This window comes from Theobroma umbraticum, unplaced genomic scaffold (genome assembly GCF_002168275.2).
Source record: "Theobroma umbraticum cultivar Fairchild unplaced genomic scaffold, ASM216827v3 scaffold_182.0, whole genome shotgun sequence".
In the NCBI taxonomy this organism is placed as follows: Eukaryota; Viridiplantae; Streptophyta; class Magnoliopsida; order Malvales; family Malvaceae; genus Theobroma; species Theobroma umbraticum.
Window position 1 is genome coordinate 609,281 of NW_018397291.1, and position 8,747 is coordinate 618,027.

At 32.3% G+C, this 8,747-nt stretch overlaps 1 non-coding gene across 1 annotated transcript; it reads right to left on the bottom strand.

Moving 5' to 3' along the window:
* Window positions 1-2,150: 2,150 nt before the first annotated feature.
* LOC149526216 (small nucleolar RNA R71) lies at window positions 2,151-2,256 on the bottom strand. Its single transcript, XR_016352231.1, has one exon. It is a non-coding gene; the product is annotated as a small nucleolar RNA R71 (small nucleolar RNA).
* Between the last annotated feature and the right edge of the window lie 6,491 nt (window positions 2,257-8,747).

Consider the following 8,747-nt stretch of genomic DNA (forward strand, 5'->3'; position numbering starts at 1 on the left):
TATGACCTTGATTATAGAACAATTCTTTTGATTGCAAAGTCATATCATGTTGCATATAATTATATTTTATAGAATTATTTTATTCCAATTTTGTTATTAAATATTAGCTAAGTCCTTAATTTTTAATTATAATTTAGTTAATTTTAGTTGTTTTTTATAATTAGTTTATTCTTAAGTGAGTTATTTTAATTTTATTATTTTTTCATTTAATTTGGTTATTATTTATTAGTTTTTTTGTTTTTGTAGGAATTAAGAGAATTAGGCTTAATTTTGGAAAGAAAGGTGTTGAAAGACCTAGAAGTGTGCTTGCATATGGTTCGGTTTTTTGACCATAACACGTGTTATAGAATTCCAAATCATGTGCTTCTTGACCCATTGGAAAGCTAAGAGACAGAACTACTTTCATGAGATTACTATGCCCAGTTTTACCTTGAAGATAGAGAAAAGCACATCAAAAAAAATTAGGTGTACTATTGCGAGAATGGTAATTTAAAGGCTGACAATTGATATTTGGGCCTCTCATTACACTTTTAAGCCAAATTAAATCAATAGGTTTTATTAAGAATCAGAGGTTAAGTTTGTTAGTATAAATAGGATTTTTTAGGAGACATTAGGGTAGACAACTTTTGGAGATTCAAAAGGTTGAAATCTAAGGCAGAAACTTGAAAAACAAAACTACAATCAATCATTTTGTTCTCTTCCTTAGCTTGTATTTTTCTTGTTACTCTCAATAGTTGAATTTTATATAATGTTATTTTTCCTTGCAATTATGCGTAGCTAATTTTCTTTTTCTAGGATTGTAATTGAACTCACATTTAATCTAAATTTTTAATCTCTTCCTTGCTTATTTTTAATGGGATTTGAATTATTTACTCCAATTTGTTCTTAATGCTTTTAATTGTTTGGCCACCAATTAAATTAATTTAGGAACCTAAACAAACTTAGGAAAGGGAGTTTAGTGTAGACTAAAGTTTGGATAGCATATGATGACATTAATTGATTTGCGTATAGGATAGGGATCTACCTATATGTCATGTGTAGCCAGAATTAGAGCCTAAACTTAATGAGTCTATTTTAATTTCAATTCACATGGGGATATAATGATTTGGTTAAAATAGATATTTTTATAAGACGAGTTGGGAGACCCTTATAAATAATTGAGGACTCTAGGTTAGCAATTCAACACCTTGAATTAAGGAAGAGAGGTAAGATTTTGATGAAGTGTGAGGGATATTGTAATCCTAAGCTTGTTTGATTTGCTTTTTACCTAATTATTTTGTTGCTTTAATTTTTAATTAAATTAGTTTTAGTTGAGTAATTTTTACTTTAATTCAAATTCAGATTTTAATTATTTGAGTAAAAATAAATTGTTCTAATTTTAGTGCTTAGTAAAATTTTAGATCAATTCTCTGTGGGATTGATACTCTGCTTATTTATATCTACCTATTTGATACATATACTTGCATAGTAGAATTTTAGCTGACAAGTTTTTAGCACCATTCCAGGGAATTATTTTTGGAACTTTTACTAATATTAATACCAAGCAATTAGTCTTACTTCAAAGTTTATTTTTTATGTTGTAATATTAGTTTTTGTTTGCTTGCAGATATCTTCGTCATTGTATGCAAAAAAGAAACAACTTGAATCTTGTTCGTTTTGATACTAAGAAAGAAAAAACTTTCAAAAGACGACAAAAAGAGAAATTTCAAGTTGGAACTTTAAATTAGACAATAAATGAAGACAACAACAATGATGGCAATAATGCCATTAATCTAGTTCCCAAAGAAAATAGAGCAATACGGGATTAAGTTGTTCCTCTTTTGCAAGGTTTGCACTAAAGCATTAAAAGACTTTCCATCAATGCAAATAATTTTGAAATTAAACTAGCTTACATTCAGATGATTCAATCTTCAGTCCAGCTTGGTGGGTTACACAGTGATAATCCTAACTTTCATTTGGTGAATTTTTTAAAAATTTGCAATACCTTTAAATACAACGGAGTAACTGATGATGCTATTAGATTGGGACCATTTTCTTTGAGGGATAAAGCAAAGAGTTAGCTTAATTCATTGCCCAATGGGTCTATTACTACATGGGAGGACTTGAATCAAAAGTTTCTGGCAAAATTCTTTTTGCTTGTCAAAACTGTAAAGATTAGGAACGATATCACCTCATTCACACAATTTGAAAGTGAATCCTGTCTGAAGCTTGGGAAAGATTTAAAGAACTACTGAGAAGATGTCCACATCATGGGATTCCTAATTGGTTACAAGTTCAGACATTCTACAACGGGCTGGCTGGTTTAATAGAAGCCACAATTGATGCTGCTATTGGTGGGGCATTAATGAGTAAGAATGCTACAAATGCTTATAATCTATTGGAGGAGATGGCATCAAATAATTTTTGTCATTCACCTTCAAAAAGGTCTGGTACGAGAAAAGCGATTGGAGCTTATGAAATTTATACGCTTAGCACCTTAATTGCTCATGTAACTGCACAAATGACTACACTATTTATGAAGTTTGACACACTAGGAATTCATGCAGTTCAAAATTCATTTATATTTTGTGAGATGTTTGGAGATGGCCATTCAAGTGATCAATGTCTATACAATTATAAATCAGGCCAATTTATGGAGAACTTCAACAAGCAGCAAGATAACCCATACTTCAATACATATAATCTTGGTTGGAGAAACCACCCTAAATTTTCATGGAACAACAAAGTGGGGCTTTTAAATCCAAAACCCATGATGCCAACTAGTTTTCAGCAACAAGTTAGACTACCAATTCCTAAAAAGAAGTTCCAAGTGGAAGAACTTCTCTTACAATATATATCAAAGAGTGATGCTACAATTCAAAGCCAATGAGCCTCCTTGAGAAATCTTGAGACCCAAATGGGATAGCTTCCTAATTCTATCAACAATAGACCCCAAGGTTCCTCACCCAATGATACACAAATCAGTCCAAAAGGTAAGGAACAATGCCAAGCAATCACTTTAAGGAGTGGCAAAGAAAGCGGAAAGGTGAATGAAAAGGCAATTAAATATGAGAATGGACATGTTGATAAGGAGGAAGGAATGTGTGAAAAAGTAATTGAAGTTGAATAAAAAGAAGATCAAAAGGCTGAAAATCAAGGGACTTCTCAAATCATCTATCCTCTACCACCTTTTCCCCAAAGGCTCTAAAAGCAAAAGCTTGAAAAGTAATTTCAGAAGTTCATTGATGTCTTCAAGAAATTACACATAAATATTTCTTTTACTGAAGCTTTGGAATAAATGCCAAGCTATGTCAAGTTCTTGAAGGACATCTTTTCCAAAAGGAAAAAACTAGGTGAGTTTAAAACTGTCTCTCTTATAGAGGAATGTAGTGTAATTCTCTAAAATAAATTATCGTCAAAACTCAAAGATACGAGTCATTTCACAATCCCTTGCACTATTGGTAATTTATTTTTTGCAAAAGCTTTGAGTGATTTAGGTACAAGTATAAATTCAATGCCATGGTCAATTTTTAAGAAACATGGTTTAGGGAATGTAAACCCATTTTCGTTACTTTACAACTGGTTGATTGCTCATATGTCTATCCAAAGGGAATTATTGAAGACGTTCTTATTAAGGTAGATAAATTTATATTTTTGGTTGATTTTATAATCCTTGACATAGAAGAAAATAGACAAATTCCAATCATCCTTGGGAGGACATTCTTGGCAACTGGTAAAGCCTTGATTGATGTTGACAAATGTGAGCTCACTTTTAGAGTTAAAGACCAATAGGTAACATTTCATAGTTTCAAAGCTTTAAAATTGCTTGTGACATTTGAAGACTTCTTTTCAGTGAATGTGGTAAATGATTTTACAAAAGATGTCTTTTTAGAAGAACATCCTAATGATTTTCTTGAAGCATGTTTAGTTGCTAAATCTGACAAGGATGATGATGAATTATTGAATATTGAAATTTTTTAAATGCTTAATCCAGGCTTAAAACTAATAATCAATATGAGTCTTTAGATGTTTCTGCTTCTTTGATGCCTACTTCTAAGCCTTCCATTAAAGAACTACCCACTTGGGAACATAAACCTTTGCCCGCACATTTAAGGTATGCTTTTCTTTGAGAATCTTCTACTCTTCTAATTATTATTTATGCTTCTCTCGCTAACATGTAAGAGGAAAAGTTATTGAAACATTTAAAGAATTCAAGAAAGCAATAAGGTGGACCATAGCTGATATTAAAGGAGTTAGCTCTTCTTTTTGCATGCATAAAATTCTTCTTAAGGAAAATCACAAAGCTGCAATTGAACAATAAAGAAGATTGAATCCCATCATGAAAGAAGTGGTCAAGAAAGAAACCATCAAGTTACTAGATGCTGGAATAATTTATCTTATTTCTAATAGTTCATGGGTAAGTCTAGTTCAATGTGTTCTTAAGAAAAGGGGAATGACTGTGGTTGCCAATGACAATAATGAGCTCATTGCAATAAGAATTATGATTTGATGGAGAGTTTGCATGGACTACCATAAGCTCAACAAAGCTACAAGGAAATATCACTTCCCTTCCCTATTCATTGATCAAATGTTGGATCACTTAGCTGGTAAAGAAACGTATTGTTTTCTAGATGGTTATTCTAGTTACAACCAAATTGCTATTGCCCTTGAAGATCAAGAAAAAGACTACATTTACATGTCCCTATGGTACCTTTGCTTTTAAAAGAATGCTAGTTGGATTACGTAATGCACCTACCACTTTTCAAAGTTGTATGATGGCCTTCTTCACAAGCATGGTGGAGAAGTGTTTAGAGGTATTTATAGATGACTTTTCTATCTTTGGAAATAATTTTGATGGTTGTCTTTTAAATCTTGCTAGGGTACTTAAGAGATGTGAAGAAACAAATTTGGTGCTTACTTGAGAGAAATGTCACTTCATGGTACAAGAAGGTATTGTTCTTGGGCATAAGATCTCAAGTAACAGCATTGAGATAGATAAAGAAAAAATTGAAACAATTGAGAAGTTACCACCTCCAATAAATGTCCAAGGTATTAGAAGTTTTCTTGGTCATGCTAGTTTTGATCGAAGATTTATTAAAGACTTTTCAAAAAATTTTAAACCACAGTGCAATTTATTGAAAAAAGTTGTGCCATTAACTTTGGTAATAACTATCTTGTTGCTTTTGATGAATTGAAGAAAAGATTAATTCTGTGCCAATCATAATTAGTCTCGATTATACTCTCCCTTTTGACCTAATGTGTGATGCAAGTGATTATACAGTGAGAGCCATTTTGGGACAAAAAAAGGATAAACTTTTTCATTCCATCCATTATGCTAGCAAGACTTTTAATGAGGCATAGAAAAATTATACCACAGCAGAGAAGGAGTTCTTGGCTATTGTTTTTGCTTTCAACAAATTTTGCTCCTATCTCATGTGGACAAAGGTGATAGTGTATACTGACCATTCAGCTATCAAATATTTAATTGCTCAGAAGGATGCTAAGCTAAGATTGATAAGGTGGATTCTTTTGCTACAAGAGTTTGATTTAGCGATACATGATAGAAAAAGAACAAAAAATCAAGAGGGAGACCACCTCTCAAGATTAGAGATTGAAGCTCAAGGTAAAGATTCAACCTTAACCAAGGAGACTTTTCCTGATGAACAAATCCATCAAGTTGGTAAGAAATCACTTCTTTGGTATGCTGATTTTGTGAATTATCTGATAACTAATATTATGCCCTCTAATTTAAATTTTCATTAGAAAAAGAAATTTTTGCATGAAGTTAAATTCTATTTTTGGGATGAGTCACACTTGTTTAAGCAGTGCGAAGACTAGATATTTAGAAAATGTGTCCTGGAAGAAGAATTCAAAGTGTGTTTCACCATTTCTATTCTTCAGATTATGGAAGACATTTTGTTGGAACAAGAATTGTTGTTAAAGTCCTGTAATCAAGTTTGCATTTGCCTACATTATTTAAAGATGCTCACAATTTTTGTTTTGCATTGTGACAGGTGCCAAAAAGTAGGCTATATCTCAAGGGGACATGAGATACCTCTTAACAACATCCTTGAAAGAGAAATTTTTTATGTATGTGGTATTGACTTCATGGGTCCCTTCATATCTTCATACAATAATAAATATATCTTACTTGCCATAGATTGTCTCCTAATGGGTTGAAGTAGTAGCCTTTCCAAACAATGATTCCAAGGTGGTGATGAATTTCATCAAAAATAATATTTTCACTCGTTTTGGCACTCCAAGGGCAATTATCGATGATAAGGGGAGTGATATTTCCTTATGGAGTTAAACACAAGGTTGCAGCTACTTACCATCCTCAAACTAATGGCCAACTGAAAGTGTCCAATTGAGAAATCAAGAAAATTTTAGAGAAAATGATTTGTCCCGTAAGAAAGGATTGGGCAAGAAGATTGAATGATGCACTGTGGGCATATTGGATTGCTTACAAGACCCCATTTGGAATGTCTCCATACAAGTTGGTCTTTGGCAAAGCTTGTCACTTACCGGTGGAACTTGAGCACAATGTTTATTGTGCCATGAAGAAGTTAAATTTTGATTTACAAGTGGCAGTAGAGAAAAGGTTGTTGCAATTAAATGGACTTAATGAATTACGCATTCAAGCTTGTGAAAATGCCAAACTCTACAACGAAAAAACAAAGTAATGGCATGATAAGAAGATAGTTGAACGAAACTTTAAGTCGAGCCAATCAGTGTTGCTTTATAATTCTAGCTTCAAATAATTTTCAGGGCAGTGTAAATCAAGGTGCTTTGGTCCTTTCATTGTCAATGAAGTATTTCCATATGGAGCAATTGAAGTTAAGGGGACAAATGGTCAAAAAATTAAAATTAAAGGACAAAGATCGAACCATTATTGGGGAGGCAAAATTCATCACCAAAAGTCCTCAATACACCTACTTGACATGGTTGAAAGTCAGAGTCAGTCCAGCTGAAGACTATAAATGAAGCATTTCTTGAGAGGTAACCCAAGCTCCTCAACTTTGCTTATTTTAGTCCATATTTTATTCTATTTTTAAGTTAAAATTTATTTCTTTTGATTTATTATTTTTGTATTCTAATTAATTTCTGTTTCCTTTTGCATGTTCTTGTTTTCGCAATTAATAGAAAAATAAAAAAATTAAATAAAAAAATAAAAAAAAAGAGTCAAAGCCACGGCCTTGAAAGAAGGCAAAATACGAGCTCAAGATAGAATGTTTGAGAAAGAAAGTAGAAAATGGGGAGAAACAAAATGTGCGAGCACCACAGCGCTAAAACCCAAAGCTAAGTGCTTTTAGTGCGAAATAGGTGAGAGTTGTGACCTAGCCTCACCTTTATAAAAACCCTCGGTTTGGCTCCTGTCTCCATTCTCCAACCGTCACTCTCATTCTCCCTCTTTCATCCTCTTTCAAATCTACTACCTCCCTCCTTTTCATTCAAAATTTTTACATATTTTCTTTACTTGGGTTTTGCTTTTCACTTTTAAATCTTGCACTCACTCCTCTCACAAGGTTAGTTATAGTTTTTCTATGGCCCACGTAGTTTGATGAGGAAATCTTGATTGGAATCGACTTCTTTCTTTATCCAACTTGCTTTAACTTCAAAGCCCAATAAAAACAACCTTTCAAAAGATAACAAAACACTAGATTGAAAGTTAAGAATCAAGCCGCAAAGTCATTGAAGCTGAGAAGAATTTGAAGGATTCAAGGAGATTTGGATATCAAGATTACAATTCTTGGTTTTTTCTATCTTTTTGTTATTCTCTTGTTTTCTTCGTTTTGTTTTTAATGTTTGAACTTTATTTGATGGTGATGTTTGACTTGTTAGGGAAATAATTTAATTATCAAAAATTATGATTAAATTCAATACATAGTCTGATTTATTTATCTCTCTTTTACTTATGTTTGATAGATTTAAGTTGTTTATTTTATTTTGTTCCTAATGCTTCTATAACACCTCGTACCCTCATATAAGAGCCAATATGATCTCATCGATGAGACAGAGGGTTGATGGACGTAAATTTAAGTACGAAAGAGAAGTGATAGGCAAAAGGAATATTTTAGAAACTAAATAATAATATTTTACCAAGGATGAATTAGCAAGATAAAAAGCCAATTCTGAAGTGAATCGGTACAAACGAGACATTTTGGAACCCGAAGAGTCAAGTGAAGGATTTTGGAATAAAATAGTAATTTATTAATAAAATAATATTAAATTATTAATATTTTATCTGCGGCTGAGATTAGTCATGAAGAAGGACTATTGATTAATCTAAGTGGGGGAGAAGAAGTAAGAATGAATTTTGAAGAAAAGCAACATAAATGGGACCCGCATGCCTTTTAAAATAAAGCACAAGCTGTAAGTATATATTTAAATATTATGATGACACGTTGATGGGGTGCAAACCTCATATTATATTTGTGCACATGTAATGGAAGGAAAATAGAAGAAAATTGAAGTTTAAAACATGTTGGAAGGACTAAATTGTGAAGGATGAAAAGTTCGGAGGGCCACAAGGAAAATGAAGAAAAGATTGAGGACTCATTTGCAAATTCAAGTATTAGAAGTTAAATGGGAATTTACTAACCAAGGAAAGTTAAATTATGAGGAATATGAGATATACATGTAAAAGTTACTATTACATGAAAACTATAGTGTGTAAAAAGTAAAAGTTAGTAGGGGACATGTGAGACCCCACGATGTGATAGTTGATTAAAAGGAAAAGAATAAAGAGTATTAAAGTGGAAGAAAAC